The sequence below is a fragment of the Cylas formicarius genome, unplaced genomic scaffold (assembly GCF_029955315.1).
Source record: "Cylas formicarius isolate icCylForm1 unplaced genomic scaffold, icCylForm1.1 PGA_scaffold_3__17_contigs__length_32017465, whole genome shotgun sequence".
In the NCBI taxonomy this organism is placed as follows: Eukaryota; Metazoa; Arthropoda; class Insecta; order Coleoptera; family Brentidae; genus Cylas; species Cylas formicarius.
In genome coordinates this window covers 29,790,209-29,813,631 of record NW_026844326.1, presented here as the reverse complement: position 1 = coordinate 29,813,631, position 23,423 = coordinate 29,790,209, and the positions used below count along the sequence as shown (strand labels likewise).

The following is a 23,423-nucleotide window of genomic DNA, read 5'->3' as shown; positions in this document are numbered from 1 at the left end:
TTCAAAATGTTAATATCATATTTCTATTTGTTAGCCTCGAAGTAATAAATACCTAAATAAACATAAACGCCTATAGAACAAAAAGTAAACAAAATATTAGGAAAAAATATAATTAAGAGTAAATAACAAATAAAGGGTAAGGGATGTCAAAAAAGGCTAAGATTTGTTTGTTTTAATCTTTTTATATTATCTTGGTGGGACTTTGTATTTTATATAAATTAGGTATAAATTTAATTTATTAGCATTAGTCACTTTCTCCAGGATATACTTAAGGGTTTTAGGAAGAATTTTTATTTATGTATACTTGGATGTAAAGTATTGTTTTTAATTTATAATTGTCGTTGTTCACCGTATATTGCTGCATGATTTTTTTTATTTTCTTTTTTCATTTCATATCATTTCATTTTGGAAAAAATGGTACGTGATGTATAAGGAACTTTTCGAAACAAAATTTTGAAAATTTTAGATGATACAAAATATGATCCAGAATGGAAATTTGAGAAGCCATTTATGTCTTTGCCGAAACATAAAGGAATTTTAGATTTAACCCATATTATTCCAAGCATAAAAAAAAACACTTTGATATTTTGTTGCACAAGAATACATTGCAAGTGTCAAAAAAGAAAAACTCGAAACATACAAAAAAATACTGGTGCGTAAACCACCCACTAGAAAAAAACATTAAATAATATTTTGGGGCACACAAGATGTGACATATAATTTCTACATAAATATACAAAAGAAAGTTCAAATTCGACAGAAAACAACTTTAAGTAGATTGTTTTCCAAATAGAACCTGATTTGATATTTTACAAAACATGAAGTTGTAAATGCACATTACACTTATTACAAACGTAAATTGTGTGGCTGCAGCAGATTCTACATCTCCTTCGCGCTTTATTAGCATGAACAATCATGAGGTGACCTTGATTATCATAACGCACTTCATCTAAGAGAGGTGCAAGATTTCTTTGAGTAATTGTTTTATCAGTTTTTAAAAGTCGCAAAGCAATGTAAGATTTAAAATCAAATCAATCACTTCGTCATCAAAAAACAAAAAATATTTCAAGCGGAGTTTTTCCAGAAAGCATATTTTTGAGTTCCTCACATGATCTAAATTCATCGGACATAGGTGTGTGAGTGTACTTAATCCTAACTAGGAATGCTACAATACATAAGAATACGTGAATCCAAATAATAATTACGACTTTCATTGTTATTGTCCTCATCCGTCCCGATCTTCTCCATAGCCGCCTCTACTTTCCTTTTGAGTCAAATACCTCGGAAATGCCATATTTTACGAACTGTAACGTTCACTGCACAAGGCGCAAACTAATATTAAAGAACACACTAATTATTGGATGTTTATTCTACATGCGCTTACATGTCTAGACTTGCAATAACAAAGTTTTGTTTCACAGAAGAGACCAGTAGTGCACGCACCAGTATATATTTTCAAAAAATAATGCATAATCAATATAGTATTCCCAATGTATGTTTTCTGGGATGTAATCTACATGCTATAGACTTAACAAAAATGGCAATACAAATACAAAATATTTTTTTTTACTATTTTGGATTTGCTTGAAAATGTTATACAAATTTATGTACCGCTTTTGTTAACTTTTGAAGTTATATATAAGATCTTTCCTTTACACATAAATTAGCGATTTGTACGGTTTTATATCCTTTGGTAGTGATAATAATAAAATTTCTAAATGGATGTGCAAAAATATTTCCTGGATGTGACAAAAAAATCATAGAAAAGGTGGTGCATTAACGCACCACTGGAACAAAATGGGTTAATGTCATTTTCTAACAGCGGAACATTCGTAATTCGTAAATGCCACTTTTTTTATCGTAATTCTTTCCGATAGAATCCTTATAGTAGAACTGTGATATTTTACACTTCGCTGGCTACCGTATACTGTCCTTTAAGTTTACGAGGTGCGTTCAAAAAGTAAGGTGATTTTTGTAATTTAGGAGGTTATGTACATTCGATCTTTGATATTTTTATTGTTATGTCTCCAATATATGCTCACAGTTTCAATCAATTTGCACGTTAACTAGTTTTTTTAGACGTGTTTTGTGTGCTCGGCGATTTTCTGCTGTCAAAAAAAAATGGCCACTAATACTTTTTGTTAAAACTTAAAAGTCACCTTACTTTTTGGATACACCTCGTATAAATAATATTGTTTCGTCAAACGATATAAATAACCTACCTTTTATAACCAGATACCTATTATTCGGCACTGGAAACTAGTGAATACACCGGGAGTATGCAACCAATTATACGCGGGCGTAATTACGTTTGCTCACTTTTCTTACTTTATTTGGAATAAATCGGGAGTAAAACCGACGTTTCCGCACCTTAACCTTTAAATCCGCATCGCGAGAGTTTTGATCGACAATATTCAGTCGCAACGATAAAATATTACGTGTCCGATACGAGCGAGACGGTCGGCCTTCGGCGCGTTATAAAATAATATTTTCGTTAGAACCTCGCCGAAAAAAAATTATTATAATAACTCTTGTTATGCGGTGACCTTGCCAGTGAGAGCATGTTTTCACAATGTTCCATTATTTCGCTTGTACACGCTGCTAGTCGATTTCTTTTTGCTAATGTCCAGCCGAGTTTCGTATTAATTGGCTCGCTTGAATCTAGAATAGGAATATTTCGCATGGAGTTAAATCGATTCGCCAGTTCCGTTGTTTTTTTTTTTTTGCTTAGCAAATGAAATGCCCCAGATTTTAAACCGTGTATGGTTTGTTCATAGATACAAGAAAGTGACCAACTGCTTTTGAATGGGATTATCCAAGAGTGGTCATTAACAAGATTATTACCTAAAGTTTCGGAATTTAAATTCAGGTAAAATTGTGATTGCGTAATAGAAAATAATTTTATACCTACCTGTGTTTAATATTCTTCGGGTTGTTATACTACTTAGTTTAAGTTTATTAATAATCATTCTTATTTCGTGTGTAATAGAGCGTGTGTTGAATCGTGTGCGAATTATGCAAAATATGTGCGAGTCTAGAGTATCTCAGGAGATGCTCCCGCCCAAATGTAGAAAACGCTATTCTATTGAGACTAAGGAAGTTATAAACAATGTTTATTTGACTCCCATTGAACGTGGTACCAGCAAGCAAGCATCTTTAGAAGAAACGGCCACAGTGATGAAGGTTCCAAAATCAATTATGGAAAATTGATTTTGGAAAATACGGACCTGTTCGGCCATATTTCATTCTTACAGCTTGCCCGAGTCTTTCCTTAATTCGTATCAGTTAGTCAGTTTCTTATACCTATGAACAGACTTTAGGAAGTTGAATTATTGATTTTTCGTCGAAAAAAGGTGAATTGCTAAAAATGAAAATGTGAATTGGTCAAAATTAGAATAATTTTTCAAAGAATTATTTTTATGGTCAGTACGATAGTGGGCAATTAAATGCCGTATTTTCGATGTAATAATACATCAGGTTGTTCCTTAATGATCTGCGTACATTTGAGTAGGGGAATCTACATGGAAAAATTGTGGTAATTTGTTAAATTAAAACAATGGGAAAATTAAAAAAATACAGAGCCAAAGTTGAAACTCCTCTACGTTAATAACTCACAGACCTACGAAATTCAACTTTTTGACAGATGTTTTTATTTTGAAAATGGCTTTGGTATCGCCGTTCAAGTTCTTTAATATCCAGGTGAAACTTTTCTTCCTGTTCTTCGCTAACTCCTCCGAGATTTTCAGGAAAATAGTGTGCAAACGGGAAATTCATTTTCAAACTCATATCACGACCTACACGATGAAAGTGCTGTAACATATTTTGCACAATACTTTTGTGGTTTTCGTCGTTAGAGTTCCCGAGAAACTTATCAATTACGTCCTTAAATGACATTGGTCATTGAGTTTTGAAAATCCTTGTCTTTTATCTTGGAAACACCGTCCATTTGTGTCTAAGGCTTTAACAAACTGCTTCATTAAGCCAAGTTTCATATGCAGAGGAGACAGTACAACTTTTTTGGGGTGAACTAAACTATCCCTTAATACATTTTTACTACCACTACTGCTACTGCTTTAATTTGGAAAATATCATCCTTTAAGTAAAAGTTTTCAATGGTGGTATAGATGCGTGGATGATGTCTTTGCTTGCTTTGTTGGAACGGACAGACAATTGAATTCTTTTTTAAATTACATTAACACATTACATAATCGTATAAAATTCACTATCGAGATTAAACAGGATAACTCTATTAATTTTAAGATTTAACCATTACGAAAACACAAAACAAATTAGATTTTTCATTTATTAGAGAACTTAATATCATTAAACAAATTGCACTAAACAACGGCTACAATCCGTCTATTATAGATAAAATTATAAATAGAAAACAAATCCAGACAACAGTAAACTCTATTTCTCCGAAACCTAATACAGAACACGAACAATTTAAAACCTAGGAGCACCTGGTAAAAAAGTTTCAAAACATTTGTTAAAATGTGGTTTAAAAATAGCTTTCAGAACTAACAACACAATAGAAAATTTTTTAAACAACAATAAAACAAAATGTCGAAAATCTCAAAAATCAGGTGTCTACAGGTTGAAATGCGGATCTTGCCCAAAAAGGTATAGGTAAAGGTATACACGGTGTCGTCGAAACAATTGTCTTGTAAAAATATATAATTTCGTGAAAATCTGAACTTTTAGTTCTCATTTTGATAAATGGATTTTCATCAAGTAAAAGCCACCTCAGTTCAGTATATTTTAATTATAATTGTTTCCTTCATTCGAAGTCAAAGGAATGTATTTGTTGTTAGGGGATTCAGGATATGTGACAAACCCGAAGTACTGCGAAAAGATGCGTCGGTGTTTTTAAAACTCGGGCGCAAACTATGTTTACTCCTGAGAAAGTTGGCACAATTATTTATGCATCTATGCATTAAAATAATCTGAACTCATACGTTATAGCATTATTATTATTTTTTAATTGCCCGCAAAAAAAACTTATCACAAGGAAACTATTTTTAAAAAACAAATATTAACACAGAAAATAAAACTACAATATTGCAGGAACAGGAACTAATTTCAAGTTTTACATAACACAAAACCATTACATAATAGTATGTGCAGACACTTTTAAATTTTAAAAATTATTTTGACTCCAACCTCTTCAGTAATTCTGAAAACAAATCATCGTGTCTTTCTTAATTTTGACCATTCGAATAAACCAGTAAAATAATCGACGCTCAAAACAAGCCAAATATATAAATACGTGCAACGGATGCGATTTTTAGAGAGAACCTCTTAGCGATCTTTTGCCTTAAAGTTCGGAAATACGTTCGGCTCCACCGTACGTAGCCGAAAGCGCTTACATTGTTTAAAAATGCTCCATTACCGAAATAATCTCTCCTTTTTCACATAAATCGAAAACGTCTTCTAAAGTACGCTTACTTAAGTCATTATTTTTTTATATACGGCACATTTCCTACTTTTGTCAGTCAGGAATATTGTTGGAATACACTAGCGGTCCTTCCAGAGTAAAATATTGACATAACTCTTTTTCGCGATCCCGATCAGATCTTGATGTGACGCTTGGCCGAATAGCAGGGCCATGATTGGGATACACAATTTATTCCTTATTTTTTCTGTTTAATTTTTAAACATTACACGAACAAAAATAACAATCATCAATGTGATTCCCGCCAAAGCTTAAGAATAAATTTTTTCTGTGCATACGAGAATTCACATCTTTGTCCGGATATCTGAATACGCAGCACAATTTTTGTTTACCCGCGGTAGTTCAGTTTCATCTGGTGATAATTTTTCGATACGTTTGCGATGAACGAATTGTCTTAAATGTGTACTCTCGTTATCTTTGCATATAAACAAACGAAAATACTTGATCTAGATAAGAGCGACTTGCGAAATTTACGTATCGTTTTAATGCAAAACTTCCTCTCCTCCTTCGCCGCCGCTGGCGAACCGGCCACGTCTCAAAACGAGCGGAACCGGCAACCAATTAAAAAACCACTCGCAAAAACCGAAAACACGTCTACATCCAATATCCATTATTATTTAAAGCGACGCGCAAAAAAAACTGGTACCATCTCGGAGCGCTAAAGTACCAAAGCGGCTATGTAATAGTTTAATCTGATAGGCGTACGTCTGGGTTTTTCATCAAAAGTAGTTGCATTAATTTTTTTTGCTCGCTTGCGGTACTTTACAGAAACTTGCTCTACCGGGTTTATATTTCACATTTGCGTCCATTCTTTCGCTTCACTCGTTTCAGAACTATTAACAAGCTTTCGCAATCTCGTCGCTGCATAGCTTTGTATTTCAGAGAAGCCGCTGATCATTTCTGTATCAACGGGGGTCCCCTAGGACCTCCTGTTGCCGAGATATGAATTTCGTTGCTTTCGCAATTTCGTCGCTTTCACAATTTCGTCACTGTGCGAGGCGGCTGCTCCACGCTACGCACCCAATAAAACCGGTGCACAGCTTTGTATTTCAGAGAAACTGCTGATCATTTCTGTACCAAAATTTGATTTCATCGATTTTTGCGAAAGTAATAAGATTGCTTTCGCAATCTCGTCGCTGCGCGAGGCGACTGCTCCACGCAGTCAATAAAACGCTGCACAGCTTTGTATTTCAGAGAAGTCGGTGATCATTTCTGTACCAACTGGGGTCCCCTAGGACCTCCCGTTGCCGAGATATAAGTTGCGTTGCTAAGCGCGTATGCTTCCGAAAAAATCGATTCCATTGATTTTTGCGAAAGTAACAAGATTGCTTTCGCAATCTCGTCGCTGCGCGAGGCGGCTGCTCCACGCAATCAATAAAACCGCTGCACAGCTTTGTATTTCAGAGAAGCCGCTGATCGTTTCTGTACCAACTGGGGTCCCCTAGGCACTCCCGTTGCCGAGATATAAGTTGTGTTGCTAAGCGCGTATGCTTCCGAAAAAATCGATTTCATTGATTTTTGCGAAAGTAACAAGATTGCTTTCGCAATCTCGTCGCTGCGCGAGGCGGCTGCTCCACGCAGTCAGTAAAACCGCTGCACAGCTTTGTATTTCAGAGAAGCCGCTGATCGTTTCTGTACCAACTGGGGTCCCCTAGGCACTCCCGTTGCCGAGATATAAGTTGTGTTGCTAAGCGCGTATGCTTCCGAAAAAATCGATTTCATTGATTTTTGCGAAAGTAACAAGATTGCTTTCGCAATCTCGTCGCTGCGCGAGGCGGCTGCTCCACGCAGTCAGTAAAACCGCTGCACAGCTTTGTATTTCAGAGAAGCCGCTGATCGTTTCTGTACCAACTGGGGTCCCCTAGGAACTCCCGTTGCCGAGATATAAGTTGCGTTGCTAAGCGCGTATGCTTCCGAAAAAATCGATTTCATTGATTTTTGCGAAAGTAACAAGATTGCTTTCGCAATCTCGTCGCTGCGCGAGGCGGCTGCTCCACGCAGTCAGTAAAACCGCTGCACAGCTTTGTATTTCAGAGAAGCCGCTGATCGTTTCTGTACCAACTGGGGTCCCCTAGGCACTCCCGTTGCCGAGATATAAGTTGCGTTGCTAAGCGCGTATGCTTCCGAAAAAATCGATTTCATTGATTTTTGCGAAAGTAACAAGATTGCTTTCGCAATCTCGTCGCTGCGCGAGGCGGCTGCTCCACGCAGTCAGTAAAACCGCTGCACAGCTTTGTATTTCAGAGAAGCCGCTGATCGTTTCTGTACCAACTGGGGTCCCCTAGGAACTCCCGTTGCCGAGATATAAGTTGCGTTGCTAAGCGCGTATGCTTCCGAAAAAATCGATTTCATTGATTTTTGCGAAAGTAACAAGATTGCTTTCGCAATCTCGTCGCTGCGCGAGGCGGCTGCTCTACGCAGTCAATAAAACCGCTGCACAGCTTTGTATTTCAGAGAAGCCGCTGATTGTTTCTGTACCTAGGACCTCCCGTTGCCGAGATATAAGTTACGTTGCTAAGCTCGTATACTTTCGAAAAATTAGATACAATCGATTTTTGCGAAAGTAATAAGATTGCTTGCGCAATTTCGTCGCTGCTCCACGCTACGCGCTATACAGTCAACAGAACCGCTGTGCAGCTTTCACAAAATCGATGTAATTTTATTGTGCATGAACCTTGTCTTTCACGTCGAACTTCAAAGTTATGGCAAACCTTGGTAAATACAAAAATTTCTACCAGTAGTAGCGATTTCCCGTGATATAATATCATAAAATGTCCAGACATTTTTCCTCGTTCCAATTCTCGTTTCTATTTTATTATTCATCATCGAACAAAACACCTTGAAATTTTCTTATCAGCAGAAATAATTATTCCTTCTAGTAAAAATACCTTCCCGTGAAAGTTTTGACTTGTCGGTCTAAATATTTTTTTTCAAAAAATCTCAATCTTTTTGTTTTCTAACCAATATCACCTAACAAAACTCTACGCGTAATGGTGCATCACGAGAGAGAAGATATTGTAATGTAATTATTTTAGGCATATTCTGTTTCTTCAGCACCAGTTTTTTAAGTTCCCTTCTTCGTAGATTTCGAAAATTTGCTTCAGTTCTATTCAACTTTTTCTCATACGTAAGTGGAAAAGGCGAATAATGTTCATTAAATCTTCTTCACGTTCTTTATTATTAATAAAAAAAAATAAAACCTTTCGGCTATTCAAAAACAACGCCGTGTCGAATGTGCGCGGTCTTTTTGGGACTCTGTGGGTCAGAATCGAAGCCTGTGATAGAAACTATTGTGACGGGAGATGAAACTATTATGACCCTCTATCGAAAAAAGAATCAATGGAGTGGCGTCGTAAGGGTGAAGCACCTCCAAGAAAATTCAGAGTCTGTCAGTCAACAAAAAAGGTGATGGCCACGATCTTTTGGGATTGACAAAAGAATATTTTTTTAAAGGGATTGAGTTGTTAATGAAGAATATTGAAGTTAAGGGGGATTATATTGAAAAATAATAAAAAATTGTTACTCTACTTTGTTTCTTTCATATTCAGGCCGGGAACTTTTGGCGCTGCCATCGTACGTTACGGGTGGCAACACCGCAAGGCCAAAAATGTTTTACATAGGTAGCTCATAGTGGTCTAACCGAACACCCTGTATATCAAAAAGAAGAAGTGCTTTTTCAGCAGTACTCACCAGAAAGTCCAGAGGCGCCTTTCAGCTCCCGTTACCGGCTGAGCTGCCCCCACTCGCCTTGATATTTCGCTGGAAATAACAGTAAGCGATCAAAACTTCCGAGTCCGAACGTTATATTCCGAAGAATAACATCTACCGCAACCCCTCCGTATATATTTCAACGCAAAACGCGACACCTCAGGCTCGGTTAAACTAGGAACATTTGTTCGACGCTCGCGTTCCATTCAGACTGAACACAGTCGTTTTATTAACATAAAACAATATCGATTTTTGTGATAACACGGTAAACGAATTTAGGATATTATCTCGACAATTGCCCGAGTGTTACACTTCCCTCTTCTCGTGTGTTGTTTATTAATACTTTCCGATCGTCAGATTAGGAAACCAATGGCGATAAGGGAAACGATGCTAGTTACGTTTTTTTTTTCAGGCCAACGTAGCGTATACAGGGTGTTTAAAAAAAACTAGGCCGGCGGTCAGGTGAAGATGCTTCATCGAGTGACGATACTATTAGTTAAGAACCCCCCCTCAAAACGGCACTGGACTCTACAGTTTTAATCTGGTTGAAGCAAAACGTTCCCTTTACCATTATAAACGATGTTGCCAAAAACACTAAAACTAAGTGTTGGTTTTTCTTATCCCGTTGCGTTTCTGAGCTATAAGGTGATTCGGAAATTTTCACAATTTTGCGGCACTCCTCGTATATCCGTTTAAATTTAAGTCATCGAAAAAATAAAAATTCGTCTATAGAGATTTTTTTCACGTAGAAACCAATGGAGTAGCTAGATTTTTATTTTTTTGATTTCGAGAATTTCACGACTTCGCGGCACACCTGGTATATCCGTTTGAAACTTAAGCTACCGTTAAGTAAAAATACGCCTATAGAGATTTTTTTCATGTGGAATCCAAGAAAGTTCTTAGAGAATGCAAAGTAAAATTATGCATCCGATTGAACACGAATAGAAATACTTATATATACGAGGATCACTTGAAAAGTTTCCTGAAGATGGCGCCACTGCTTACTAACAGCTATTGATCGTAGTTATGCACCTCGGCTTTTTGAGATAGCCGTGGACTCATCTTAATCGATTCACCTTCAAAAACCAAAAACCATTACGTGAGCATACTACGCATCATTACTTGACAAGTTGAGGACAGAACATGCGGAAAACAAAAGTTCACCAAGACCATCTCAACGGCAATGAGGAGGCAATTATTTTGCGGAGAAAATCGCTGGGAGAAATGTATAGAGTTACAAGGTGATTTAAAAAAAAATGAGAAAAAATGTCTCGTTTCAATTTCAGGTCGGAAACTTTTCAAGTGACCCGAGTTCGAGGAATCAGGAACTCGCAATGATTTTTATATTTAAGATTCGATGAAAATATCTAAAATTTAACACTCTTAGATGGGGCCTATTAGGGCAGTATTCTTCAGTTCATTAAAAATGGCACCCACTGTGCTTGGTACTGTGTGCCCGCAATTGGAATATTTAAAAAAATACCAAAATATAGGCGACAAATCATTAGTAGTAGAAAGTGTATATTAAAAATGGTCTTTTTCTTATCTTTACTACCTTATATATCTACGTAACATTAATTTACGTGCCTCGCTATACTCATTAGCATAAAAAAAAAACTATTTGTACCTGTTGAATGCATATATTTGGTGTAATACGACCAAAAATATAGTGCATTTATTGCTTTGACGTTTTAAGAAACCTTAACCGCAACAGATGTTCAATCTGCATTAAGTAGGTCTTACCTGGGATGGACCGTAACGAATATTTGTAGAAACTTGAATACTTTTATTTGAAATCGTTTTAAATTTGATGCCGCGGGTTATTTTCGAGTAAGTAGCAGCCTTCATTTTAACATCAGGTGATATGAATTATTCTTAAGAGTTTAATCTAATATGGTCGGTTGTAAAAGCACTATATTTCTGGTCGAAGTATAACGGTGCGATTTGGAAAAATATTGTATATCGTGGAAAAAATAAACGAGAATATCAATTAAATAATTACAGACATTAATCAATTTATAAAAGAAGTTGTTATCGCCAATATATTTGTGTTGATTTATTTTGAAAGTTTTGTTTTTTTACTTATTCTTTTTTCCGAAAAATATAACAGTTTAAGAGCGTCTCGGCCACGTATGCTATCCGGTACGACCCGAGAGATAATCCTGACCGTATCGATATTATTTTTGCATACGCGGCGTTCTATAAATATGAAAAAAATCGGTAAGTCGGTTATCTGTAAATAAATTGAAAGGTCACAAACTAACCAATTACAGCGTGCGAGCCAGAGATTACCGCTTAATGTTAATTTGTATCGATGTTTTTTCATTATTAATTCACAAATAAGAAAATGCAATTAAAAAAATATGATTGTATCAAAGTTTGAGAGAAGGAGCCCAACAGCAAAATAAAAACACTTTTTTTTTAATAAGATTAATATTATATAATATAATATAATATAATTAAGATTAATTTGGAAAAAAATTAATCAACTTTAATTTTTTGAAACTGTTACGGTCTATATTTATTTTTTCTAGGTAATTTGGTAAATTATTATTTTTAAATTTACTAGTCAACACTCCATCTTTAGTTAACCAAAGAAAAACGGCTCCGTTACTATTTTCATTTGTTTTTCGCGTATTCTAGTAAATAACAAAACCATTTTAGAAGTCATTCCTGTCTATTCGTGACATAATCTTATACGCAAAGCATGAAATAATTATTAAAAATAAAAGCTGAAGTGTTGTCGTGTTGTGTTTTTTTAGTTAATATTTTAGTATTATAATTTTTAATTTCAAAAATATTTTCTGTGATTTAAAATGGACCGAGTGAATAAATGTTGCAATCCGTTAAATAAAAAAATCACAATTATATGATTAAAAAAATAGTTTTAATTATTATTTAAATATAATTTTGCTAATTTAGTTAATCATAAAAATGATTTTGGTGTTGATGCTGATTGGACTTTTTCGCTACATCTCAAAAAGACAAGCTTATCGTGCTAGTCTCCCACGTGATGAAAACAACCACATAACAACCTCAGTTTCCTTTTTTCAGTGGGCCCAAAGTTCTTTTTAAAAAATACCAACCACGATTCGAACGCTTAACTGCAATAAAAAATACTCGCCAATTTATCATTATTACAAACCATTAGAAAATTTTTCACTAGAATGCAGACTCGTTTCAGAGGATGAAAAAGTATTTATTAAAAAAAAAATAGGTTTTAAAAAAATAAATAAAAATAGCTGACGACAAATTTACAATTTAATTATTTCTTCAATGAAAAGGGGTCAAAAGATCAAGGGCGATAAAAACTGTGCAGGAGAACCTTAAAAAATCATATCCTGTGGTTAAAGTTTATTTTTGTGTTGCACATCATGACTATGAAACAGTGGGATATGATGACGAATATATTAAAAATTTATTAATAACTGACTTGCTCTTTCGGAAAACAAATGCCCCCCCTTAATACGAAATGTATCTAAAACATTTACTTCTGATTCTCTGAAACCCAATATTAAATGCCAATGAATAACGTAATCACCTATTGTTGATTTTACAAATTCCGTTAAATAATTTAAAATCATTTTCGGAAACCTAAAAGCCTATTGGATTAATTTTTGAAAATTCAACTTCAATTTCTTCGATAGAATAGGAAAATAAAAAAAAACTCATCCCCCTTAAAGTTTTTTTTTTAACTGGAACGCCGGAGAAAAGTATTTGCATCCCTCCACGAACAGAAGTTTTCCTTTTTGAAATCAAAAGAGAATTTAGATTCGTTCAAATTTGGAAAGTGATAAATCGTACACAAGCAGAAAATTGAGAAAGATTCGAATTCTGCAGCGAATTACGTCATTAAACCCAATTGTGTAGTTGCAACGCCTTCGAATTGGTACAGGACCAGCTAGAAAATATTTACATCTGCCTATTGACAACGACAGTAGTCAACAAAGTACCAGGTGGCTTATGAATAAAGGATGCCGGCCATATTTCACTTGGTCATACAACTTAGAAAAAAAATATTTTCATGTTCATAAAACGGCAGCTAGGGGGCGTTATCTCTACTGTAAAATAGAAAAAACGGGCTTTCTCAAAAATATTCCAAATTGACCTACGAGAGCAGCGCCATAATTTCCCGGTCTGAATATGAAAGAAACAAAGTAGAGTAACAATTTTTGATTATTTTTCAATATAGTCCCCCTTAAGTTCAATACACTTATTACATCTCTTTATTAAAAACTCAATTCCTTAAAAAAATATTCTTTTGGTTTGTCTGCAAAATGAGCTAAAACAGTCTCTTTTAACCCAACTTCGTCGTTAAATCGCCGTCCACGTAAATCCTTTTTCAAATATCCAAACAAATAATAGTCGCTGGGGGCCAGATCTGGACTATCTACACTCTAAAATGGCAGTATGGACAGGTGCATTATCGTGCAAAAAACGCACGCCTCTAGTCAGTATTCCTCGACGTTTTACATGTATCCAGTCTCGCAATTTATGTAATAATGTTATTTAATATATTTAGCATTGACAGTGGTATTAGTTTTCTTTAAATCTATCAAAAGAATTCCTTCACAATCCCAAAAGATCGTGGCCATCACCTTTTTTGTTGACTAGCAGACTCTGAATTTTCTTGGAGGTGCTTCACCCTTACGCCGCCACTCCATTGATTCTTTTTTCGATAGAGGGTCATAATAGAGAACCATAGTTACATCTCCCGTCACAATAGTTTCTTTCACAGGCTTCGGTTCTGACCCACAGAGTTCCAAAAAAGACCGCACACACTCGATACGGCGTTGTTTTTAAATAGCCGAAAGGTTTTTAATAACCCATCTTGCGCTAACCTTCATGCAGGATTCGACGAACACTTGTATCAGAAAGCTTAGTAATTTCTGAGATTTCCTTGACCTTTAAACGTCGATCACTCAATAAAACCTCTTCCACAATCGCAACAATATCTTCCGTTATGACCTCCACTGGTCGACGAGTTCATGAATCATCTTCAAGGGACTCCTGCCCCATTCGAAAACGTTTTGCCCATTCTTTAACTACAGAATACGAAGGAGAACTTTGGCCGTACACACCATCCAGCCTTTCTTTAATAATTTTAGGTGCTAACCCTTCTTTTCTCAAAAACTTTATGACTGCTCTATACTCAATTTGCGTTATTTGCGACATTTTTTCGGACACCTCTTGTTTAAAATGCTGTCAATAAAAAACTATTTGACGCAAGACTTCATTTTTTTTTCGCAGCCTACTAAGACATATATTTAAGAGAAGACAAAGTTTTATCGTGATACTGGAGCTGCATCTATGTCAGGCCGGGAAATTTTGGCGCTAACCTCGTACATCAAAATTAGTTTTAACGTAATCTACTCTAAATAAGGAAACTTTTTTGTTTGAACAATTTTTTTCATCCCATCAAATTAAGGGTGGGGGAAGGGTCAAGTGTTGGTTTAGAAAGAGCTGAATAACGTTTTTTTTTGGCTAATGCGTTTTCGACGAACTCAGTTTAGTTTTAAAGGTATTTTTAGTAGGCTTAGCGGTTGGCATGGTAACGGCACGATTATTATGGAACCCAGCCCAGGCATCAACTTATTGAGGTATTTTCAGAATATTTCTGTCAAACCTAATTTCCTCTCGATTTTATATATAAAATAAAATAAAACTAGTAACGAACCTTCACTACAAATTATCATGTCATCTCTTGGTTATCGCTAATACTGCTTCTATTATACCTAGTGTTTTTAAGTGTATCTCAGAGAGGAAAAACAATATTGCCACGCCATTCCACCACTTGCTGTGTTTTTTACGCCCATTCGTTCTAGCCAAAAATATTTATACCATTATGTTTAAAATTTTCAATAAAATCATAAAAATAGTTGTTTTTGACATGAAGCGCCTCCTACCCACGACTAAAAAAATTAATACAGTGGTATATAATTTAGAATATAAAAAATAACGTAAAAAACCTGCGACTTTTCTTCGATTCTGACTTGAGATGTGACAGTCATATCTGACTGCGTTCGGAGAGCATATGCAAGGCTTAAACTGCTTTATGGTAGTCATCACTGTCTCTCAAGAAAAATAAAAATTACGTTGTGCGAGTCTCTTGTGCTTTCTGTGTTCGAAACAATAAAAAACGTTACGGACCTGTTCGCGTGCCGCGGACTTATGAAAAATGCGAACGCGTAGAGACTAAATTCGGGAAAAGCGGCTTAAATTCGAGTATATTGCGTCGGGAAGTTTCCGGGATAAGAAGCGAGGTTTACTCCCACTTGATCGAGCCGGATCTCCTCGAAAATTTTACATTACAGAGGTTGCGATGGTTGGAGGGGGCGGGGGAGGTATATCTCTTCGGGAGGAGGGGGACGCAATATTTTTAAAAACTTTTTAAATTGACGCAAAGAAAACAACGAAACAATAAAACGAACCGGTCTTCGATTTCCCGGAATTTTAAAATCACCGCTCCGGACGGGCACCGAATCCGAGGTCGGGAGGGGAGGTGGGTTTCGCGGCGTACTTGTCGTCGGTTCTGATTGCCTGCAAAACGTTTGACGTTTAATTAGGATTTCGCAATTTTGTCTGACGTCACGGGCGCTAGATGGCGCCTCTCCAATTAATTTATTAATTAAGTGACTTAAGAGGGGGTGTGGGGCGGCCGGAATGACGTATTGGGGCGTCGGTGCGTCGCGTGGGCGTCTACGTCGACGTATCGACTTTTTTTTGCGTCCGGGGCAACCTGGATGCAGATGCGACACAGTATACGGGACTGATCGAAAAGATATCGGACCTTAGTTTTTTTAAATACCTTATATTGTTTTTTATTTTAGGTAATATTGCCTTGTTTTAAGAAATATATACAGGGTTGTTAGCAAATATGAGTTAGCTATGTAAAATATTCATATAAATATAAAATATCAATTTTCGTATGTATATTATGACATCTTTAGATTCTGGGTAACATCTACCATACCTATCTTGAACATTTACGAGGATAAACAATACTTTTTAAGAAATTTGTCAATAAACAACCAGATATAAAGTAATACTATTTTTCGCTACCCGTATAGCTAAATACTTGGAATTTTGGTGAGACACAGTATACGGGACTGGTAGAAAAGTTATAGGACCTTTTTTTTTTATCCATGTTACGTGGGGATTTCAAATGGATAACACCCCATGTAAATGAGCAATTGATTTGCCATCTAAAAGCACCAAACTATGGTATATCTATTTTCACATCTATTTTCAGCAAAAAACCAAAATATTTCATTTGGGTAGTAGGCTCTGGCCGACCATGGTGACGTCTTGTGTAAACAAATTTGTTTTTGACATAAATAAGCTTAATATTCCGTTATTAGCGTGCTCAAACGGGTAAATGTAACAGTGAAACTGGAAAGAAATAAATATGCCAACAAAAATTTAATGTTTATAGAAACTGTTATACACAAAACTAATGTTGAAGACTAATAAACTTATTTTTAATTACACTCATTGTGCTTGAAATGACCTTCATTTTCTCAAAGACATCCGTATATTGACTTCATAACATTGGAAAATGTCGCCATTCGATTTTTTTACCAGGAAATCAGTTAAATTTTTATTTGTTAACTTAAAAGTAAGTTAACAATACGAACATAAACGAATAATTTTAAGTCGTTAAGAAGTTCTTAAAGTATTGACATTTGACCATGGACGCTGAAATTTCATAAATTTATCTCTTACGGTTGATTTTTAATCCATTTTTTAATTAAAAGTGCTTAAAACTTTCAATATAAAACAAATGTTGTTAAAATCAAAATTTTAAAAAATCGTTTCAGGGAGCAATTTTCCATCATAAATACTTATAAAAAATATACATAAATTATTTTTTTATGATCAAGTGGTAAACGGGGGGTCCACTTGACGTGATCTTACTCTTTTCTATCACGCCATTATCATTCCAGTTGAAGTCCAAACTGCCTCAATGTTTTTTTATTATTTTTGTATTTAGTATTTAATAAAAAACTATCTGAAAAACGCATTAATTATTGGGTCCTACTTTTGGTAGCGAAACGGAGCAGTTTTTTTTTTTTGAGTAAGAGCCCTGACATTTCGCCAGCGAAATCTCGCCGTTCCGAACGAAATGTCAGTTGGCAACCTTTCCGGCACTCTCGATTCGTCCAACGTAAAACGCGGCCCGCGTCGACCACAATTATTAACATACCACAGACCATAAAAGCGGCTAAACTCGATTAACGATCGAAGTATTTCGACAAAAAAATGTATATCAACGGACTCGAATTATCACAAAAAGCAGCCAGATTTTTTCTATGTACGGCTAGGTGGAAACTTCTTGAAACTCCTTTCATGAGCATGAGTCGAAGGGTTCAAACATTATAATAATAATAATAAATTGACTGTATGAAGTCTAGCAAAAGCTACTCCATTTAACCTGTTCAAATTAAAGACCAAATAGGAAATTATAATTACATTGATAAATTAAATATAGTATAATAGATAAATGTTATAGTAATATGGAACAATAGAAAGTTATTAAATGTAAAAATATTATTTAACAATTTATCGTTCCTATCGATCTAGCAGGCGGGGTGGCGGCGCTTGTGTTTACGTTGCAGATCAAATTACAGGCTCTTAGATTTAATGATAGGTCAGATGGTGGAAGCTGTTTGTCTGTCACTTACCAGTTCTGTCACAAATTTGTCACAAATTCCGTCAACCCTGTTAATGCTGCCGACTTTAACTGCCCAAGAATATCCTGGCCTGCCCCCACTTCCACTACGAGGCTCCCATAAATCTAGATTTATTGGACGACTTTGACCAAAAGAACATTCTGCTCCCGGACCTGATGGAATTTCCAGTAAAATCTTAAAAGCGTGTGCCCCTGTGCTTGCAGAGTCCGTTTATATTATTTTGAGAAAGTGTTTCGACTCTGAAACACTCCCGACCCAGTGGGTTCCGTTCTTTTATTTTACAAGTATGTGGTCTGTGTCTCCGTCTGCTCCCCTCATGCTCCTAACATCAATTATGTTGCTGCTATGTCTCGCATCAATTACTACACGATCTATTTGTGTCCTTGTGTTGCCATCATTTGATATCCACGTTTGTTTATGTATCTGTTTATGCTCAAACATTTGATGACCATATTGTTGGCAGCAGCCAGTTCTACAAGTCTAAGTCCGTTGTCATTGCACACTTGATGGTCGGAGTTCTGGTTCTCTTTCTATTTGTGCGTTAATATCACCACTTAGAATCATCATGTCGTGTTTTGGTGTTCGTCCTATAAGTGCATCTAGTTCTTCGTAAAATACTTCCTTAGTTTCTTCATCTTTGTCCTCTGTGAGAGCGTGGGCCGAGATAATGGAGTAGTTGTACCAATTACCCCGTAGTCTTATGTAAGCTAGACGTTTGTTTATCGCTTCAAAAGATATAATGTTTTTAACACAAAGCCAGTGCCAAATTCGTGTAACTTGTCCTTACTGCCACTGTAGAATTCAACTGAGTCGCTAATTTTGACGTTTCCGCTACCGATCCATCTGATTTCTTGGATTGCAGTTATGTCCATATTGAATTTCTCCAATTGCTGCACTGTCCTTAAAGCGGCCACCCGCTCTATACCAGCTGAGAACATTCCACATTCCAAATACACTGCTGCAAAACACTTTTGAGCAAAAAAAGTGGTATAAGCTGTTCCATCACGTCAATAACTAATGAAAACGTTGAAGAAATGGTATTGAAGAGTCGTCGAATCACTATTAGAGAAGTGGCTGAAGTCGTCGGCATCTCTACTGGCTCGTGCCATGCAATTTTTTCGGAAAAGAAGGAGTATCGCAAGTGACGTGGTTATGACGTCGAAACCAAAGCCCAGTGGTCCAAATGGAAGAACCCAGAATCGCCAAGGTTTCGCTTATTGTTTTCTCTGGTTCGTAGTACATCAAGAGTTCTTGCCACAAGCTCGTACGCCAATAAAGAGTATTACCTTGAAGTTATGCGCCGTTTTGCGAGAAGCGTTGTTAGTGTAACTAACTTGTAACTAACCAAAACTGAACAAAACGAACTTTCTGGGCACAAACAAAACCACCATCATGCCTCAGCCACCGATTCACCAGATATGCCCCATGTGACTTTTTCCTGTTTCCAAAACTCAAGAAACGCATGAAAAGATGGAGGTTTGGAACCAGAAAGTGCTTCGAAAATTGGAAAAAACGTTGGCACAAGTGTATTAAATCTGGGGCGGTCCCGCAATTAATTTTGACGAATAAATAATTAATTTCTAAAAACTGAACTAAGGTGGCTTTTACTTGATGAAAATCCATTTATCAAAATAAATAAGAACTAAAAGTTCAGATTTCCACGAAATTATATATTATGACATGACAATTGTTTCGACAACACCGTGTCTTTATCAAATGTGGTGTTGTCGAAACAATCGTCATGTCATAATATATAATTTCGTGAAAATCTGAACTTTTAGTTCTTTAGAACTTTAGTTATTAGAATTAAATTTTCCCAAAACGAAATTTTCGTTTTGGGAAAATTACCATGCAATTGGTTCAGAAATCTCGAAAAACTGAGTTTGGGAAATGTAGGGTTTTTCGTTCGTCTCCATGTGTCGCCTCGCCAGACTCGGATTATGGAAGCCGATAATTAAACAATAAGAAACACGACGACCGAACTAAATTGAATTCCGACACTCAATACTGCCTAAAATTGATTGTTATTATGTTCCATTCCCCACGGAAGGGGAACAGCGTATGACAATAAACGGAGTGTTAGGTATATGGGCAATATCTATTTTTTCAAAACCGAGATATTTTTTCAAAACAAGATTGCTTCCGAAAGAGCTTCGCGGTTTCGTGTGGTAAAGGGGCGCATTGTTTTTCTATCGTGCTCCTGCGGACCACTATGGAACTTTCGCAAAATCGACGTAATTTTATTGTGGATACATCATGTGTAAACTGTCGTTCACATCTCGTCGAACTTCAAAGTTACAGCAAACATGAGTAAATAATAACGTTGTCCAATGATATTTTTTCAAATATCTCGCGCCCCGTATAATTGACGAAATCTGAAACTCTCTCACGACGCGGTTTACTATAATGTTCAAATAAAATTATCCCATCCTTAACTGTTTTTCATTTATCGCCAATAATGTACCCACAAAAACGAAAACTTTTAGGATATTTTAGATTTTTTGCCGATAAACGACACACCCTGTATATCATTTAATCTTTGTTTGAAGCAGAGGTTATAGCCCTGGATTTTCCACGTTTCCAATTTTTTGAAAATAGTATATGGTTTTCGACAAAATAAGTTTTATCTGAAACCATGCAGTGCGTTGTAATAATCAATGACGTCATCGCGTATTGGCAGCCCCCGAAATAACGATTTCAATATGTGATACGTACGTACGTGATAGACGAAACCCGCAAATACAACAATTGTAGCTATTATTTTTTACGATTTTTGATTTGCGCCTAATAATTTACTCTGTAAAAGAACTTTTAGATTTTTGCCTATAATTTGCCTATAATTGAAAAAATGCCAGAAATAAATTTTATTGCACTGGATCTTCTGCGTCCGCTGGTTAAAGAATTTTCCCAATCGGATGAACGATTATGGAGGAAAACTTATTTTTCTGGAAGCTAAAATTACCAAAAACCAAACCAACCAACCAAACATTTTAAAAAAATACTTGGTAAAATTTGATTGCGCCCAATTTCTACTAAAAAATTGTCAAAAGTTTATCTTCTGCTTCTTCTGGTTCTAGAATTTTTTTGCTTTCTTCAACGGTTTTTGAAAAATGTTTTTTTTTTGTAGATTTTTTACTTCTGTAGAATACTTCCCGACCCCCCCCAGCCCCCCTATTGCTAAAACGGCACCACCTATTTGGGACACCCTGTATTTTCGTTGCAATCAGTAGCGTGATAACACAAATTTAAATAGGGCAATCAAAATATGAAAAAAACAAAAAACACATTATCCCAATTTCTGCCTAAACTGTGGAGAATTCAAGTAGGAACATCTTAAGAAAGTGACCTTTATTTTAAGCAAGGATTCCAAAAATGTCCATACAGGATGTTCCATTTAAAACAACAAACACTTTTGAAACACTCTGAAAAATCGCAAAGTATTAAAAACAGATACGAAGAACTATAAATATTAATCGTTTATTTCGAACACCCTGTAGCATTTAATTCAAATTTCGATGCATACATCTTTTATGTCATCTTCGAATAACGCTAACGTCAAATATGAGTTATCTACCTCAAAAAATAAGTGGAAAAGTTAGAAAAATAAAAATATTGGAAAAACCATTAGGTTAAGGTATGTATTAATATTAATAAAAAAGTTGACAAAATCAAAATAACTATAAACGGGCTACTCCTCTACAGTTGCATTACATTTTTGTGTTTTATTTATTATTTAAATTTTTTCAAACTCCAATATAATACAAAGGCTAGGAATCGGTTCCTTAAGGGGCGAGCAAACGTATTACTGGTTGCATATCGCATTCTAAGGTGTCGCAACAGATGGATTTGTCGCTCGGGTGACCGCGACGATTCGCCATTTATAGCGGCAGTTTTTTTTTCTCTTCGCCGCAACCAAAGTAAAAGTGCTCTCCGCGTTCTCGCGCCTTTCTATACCGATAAAGTAATATCAAAGTTTAAATTCGTTCACGCGCCGATGTCCGCAAATTTCTTTGGAATTATTATTGCCCGAAAGAATTGTCGGTTGCGTCAAATTCGTCGCACTTTTGCGAAAACCCGCAAGATGTGGCCCTCTGGAAACTACGTATAAAGGCGTTGAAAAGGATATAGCCCAAAAAGAAATACGCAATGTGAAAATTTCGTGTTATTTTGGCTCGAAATTTTGTTGTACTATCGAATGACTATACTTATTAACAATAATATAGGAAATAAGTTTTTTTTGGAATAGTGGTTTCAAAAAAAATTGGAAAAAATTGAAATGTTGATAAAAAAAACGCATAATATTTTATGGTGCGTGAGCGCCCCACTGATAACACCCGGTTTCATTTTTGGTGATATTTTACAAAGCGTGAAGTATGTAAACGCGCATTACACTTATTAGAAACGTAAATTGTGTGGCTGTGGCAGATTCTACATCTCCCTCGGGCTTTATTAGCATGAACAATCATGATGTGACCTTAATTATCATAACGCACTTCATCTATAGCAGGTGCAAGATTTCTCTGAGTAATTGTTTTATCCAGTGAGTTACAAAATAAAGGCAACCACCTTTTTTTTCCAAAAACCTGCCACCTGTAATTAGCAATTCCGTTGTAATATAAATCTACCCCACCCATATATTTATTGTATTGGGCAATTACATAAGGTTGGGGTATATTAACATCTTTCCGTTCTTTTCTATTATAACGTTTTACATTTTGGACAGGATCTACACTAGAAACATTACTTGCACAGTTACAACTGAATTGTCGTATGTCGTAGAAATTTTTGATTCAGATTCATATTCTGAAAGATAGGAACCGCGGTCTTTTTTTCCAAACGGTTTACAATTTACAATATTTTAAGAATTGTAACGTTCACCGCGCAAGGCACAAACTAATACTAAAGAACACGCAAATTGTTGGATGTTTGTTCTACATGCGCTGACTTGTCTAGACTTGCAATAACAAAGTTTGTTTCAAAATATTTTTTTTACTATTTTGGATTTACTTGAAAATGTGATACAAATTTATGTACGGCTTTTGTTAACTTTTGGAAGTCATATGTAAGATCTTTCTTTTACACATAAATTAGCGATTTCTACGGTTTTATGTCCTTTAGTCGTGATAATAATAAAATTTCTGAATTGATGTGCAAAAATATTTCCTGGATGTGACAAAAAAAAAATCATAGGATAGGTGGTGCATTAACGCACCACTGGGACAAAATGGGTTAATATAAGATTTAGGTTTTTGTAAAATCTCTCAGGAACAATAATAATGCAAATCGTGTGACACTTAAAAAAATCGAGTTTTCTTAATTTTAAGTGTTCCAAATAAGGTGGCTTATTTCGAACACCCTGTAGCATCTAATGCAAACTCCGTGGCATATATCTTTTACATCATCTGAGAGTAACGCTATATTGGAAAAACTGTTAGGTTTAGGTATTTAGTTCAATTTCAAAAAAATGGAGAACTTTACAAAGAATTCAAAAAAAAATTTTTTTAATAAAATTTATGTTTTATTCGTCACGCTTTTTTGAGCAACCCTATATACTTTAAACAACAGCA

The 23,423-nt window shown here is 35.6% G+C and overlaps 1 protein-coding gene across 5 annotated transcripts in view; it reads right to left on the bottom strand.

Moving 5' to 3' along the window:
- The window catches only part of LOC132699753 (protein dimmed), a 78,482-nt gene that overhangs the window by 40,685 nt on the left and 14,374 nt on the right, over positions 1-23,423 (bottom strand). For 2 of the 5 annotated variants that reach the window (XM_060666631.1, XM_060666629.1), the window contains exon 2: positions 9,146-9,214. The exons of 2 other annotated variants lie outside the window; for them this stretch is intronic. The gene's annotated coding sequence lies outside the window, so the exon portion shown is untranslated. Of the gene's footprint in view, positions 1-2,222; positions 2,662-9,145; positions 9,215-23,423 lie in introns of all 5 variants that reach the window. One more of the 5 variants, XM_060666632.1, reaches the window with a different exon arrangement.